Source organism: Prunus avium, unplaced genomic scaffold (assembly GCF_965620075.1).
Source record: "Prunus avium unplaced genomic scaffold, drPruAviu1.hap1.1 HAP1_SCAFFOLD_104, whole genome shotgun sequence".
Lineage (NCBI taxonomy): Eukaryota > Viridiplantae > Streptophyta > Magnoliopsida > Rosales > Rosaceae > Prunus > Prunus avium.
Window position 1 is genome coordinate 102,501 of NW_028276936.1, and position 2,500 is coordinate 105,000.

Sequence of the window (2,500 nt, forward strand, 5' to 3'; positions counted from 1 at the left end):
CGCACAGCTTGCGCGCAGCGTGTGCACAGCATGCCGGCAGCGTGCGCACAGCATGCCGGCAGCGTGTGCGCAGCGTGCGCGCTTGGCAGCCTGTCGACAGAATTTTTCGAAACTTGCCATGCCATGCGCGCGCACAGCTTGCGCGCAGCGTGTGCACAGCATGCCGGCAGCGTGCGCACAACATGTCGGCAGCGTGCGCGCTCGGGAGCCTGTCGACAGAATTTTTCGAAACTTGCCATGCCATGCGCGCGCACAGCTTGCGCGCAGCGTGCTGATTCTGTCGACAGCGAGGCTAGCGAAACTTCTCCTGCCATGGCGTGCGCGCAGCGTGCTGACTCTGTCGACAGTGAGGCTAGCGAAATTTGTCTTGCCATGGCGTGCGCGCAGCTTGCGCATTCGGTCGACAGTGAGGCTAGCGAAACTTGTCCTGCCGTGGCCTGCGCGCAGCCTGCGCGCAGCATGCGCGCAGCATGTGCGCAGCATGCCGGCAGCCTAGTTCCAGATTTTTTCAAATGTCGACAGAATTTTTCAAACCTTGTCAAACCCCATTTTTATTGAAATTTCCTCGCACAATAAGCTCCCCATAAGTAGTCTATGATTTTTAGTACCTTCTCCAAGTTACAAAACTAAAAAATTCCTCCCGGATTTGTTTTAATGATTTTTTCAATTTTACGACTTCTAAAAATAATAAAAAATACTTCCCGACTTCAAATATTTATGAAACTTTTTCCCATCAGAGATTGCATGTTTCTTAGTATCCCTGCAAAAAATCACGTCCAAATACCTTGTATTGAATTATTTAGAGCCCATTATGACTCCTCGCGCATAGGTGATGTCTCTTCCTGTCAAAGGGCTAAATGCATAAAATGCTATATAGGGGGGTGTGTGTTGCCTGCATATGCATGGCAGCCCATGCCCTCCTAGCTGCAGCCCCCTTCCCCCACGCCACACCCATGTCATGTTGCCTCGATATGTTGCCTCGATATGTTGCCTCGGTATTATGGGTTTGGTGTCGGGGTCGGGGGGCTGCCACCCATGGCGGTGGTGGCCGGAATCCGGCCGCCGCCACCACGCCGCCGCCATGGGTGAGGGGGAAAAAAAAAGGCGTGGAAAGTTGCGAAATGGGGTTGTCTAGGCTTTTTTTTGGCATGGAAGAGCATGGAGTGCTAGGAACTCCTTCTCAAATGCGCGGGCATGTCGACCACAACCTCATTTCGCAACAACAACCACCCGTGTGGGGTGGCGGTGGGTGGATAGTCGCGGATTGGGGCTTGCCAAGCCAATGTTTTCAAAAAAATTCATCAAAATTAAAAACAAATGTTTTGTTGCCTTCGGATTTGTGGGCGAGCGGTGAGTCGGAGTGGAGCCGGTAAAGTTTAACCTCGGTGTGCACGGTTGTTTTTAGAAACTCAATCCAATGCCGGGGACGTTGAAAGTGACGCTCTTATGAGTTGCAAACCCGCAAGATTTAAAGAACCTTTTCAAAAAAAATTCAAACCAACAAGATTTAAAAACAGAAATTTTCATCAAAATGAAAAACAAATGTTTTGTTGCCTTCGGACTAGTGGGCGAGCGGCGAGTCGGAGCGGAGCCGGTAAAGTTTAACCTCGGTGTGCACGGTTGTTTTTAGAAACTCAATCCAATACCGGGGACGTTGAAAGTGATGCTCTTATGAGTTGCAAACCCACTAGATTTAAAGAACCTTTTCAAAACAATTTCAAACCAACAAGATTTAAACCAACAAAATTAAAAACAAATGTTTCGTTGCAAACAAATTGTGGGCGAGCGGCGAGTCGGAGTGGAGCCGGTAAAGTTTAACCTCGGTGTGCACGGTTGTTTTTAGAAACTCAATCCAATACCGGGGACGTTGAAAGTGACGCTCTTATGAGTTGCAAACCCACAAGATTTTAAAAACTTTTTGAAAATGTTTCTTCTAAATGACACATTTTGATCCTTGGCAAGTGCTCAATCCGTAACTATCCAATCACCGCCACACCACACCGGTCGGGAGTGTGTGAATGGTGTGCTTCCCGGGGTTGGCATAGATAATCTTTCGCATCGACAATCTTTTGCATGCGAGGGAATGTCTATGCCAACCCCGGGAAGCACACCATTCACCCACTAGTTGTGGGCGACGATGGGTTGGCTTCAAATGAATTTTTGCTTGGGGTTGTCCTCGGTATGCTTTTGTGTTGGGAGTACGGCCACCAAACCTTCTCAATGCACGGGTATGTCGAGGATGGCTTTCGGCGGGGTTGATGAAGAAGCTACCCAATTCTCGGCCACACGAACACATGGTGACGATGCGTTGGCTTCAAGTGAGCTTTAGCTTGGGGTTGTCTTCGGTATGCTTTTGTGTTGGGAGTACGGCCACCAAACCTTCTCAATGCACGGGTATGTCGAGGATGGCTTTCGGCGGAGTTGATGAAGAAGCTAGCAAATTGTTGGCCACTCTCACACGTGTGGGGGTAGGTTGGCTTCGAAAGAAGCTATCCAATCC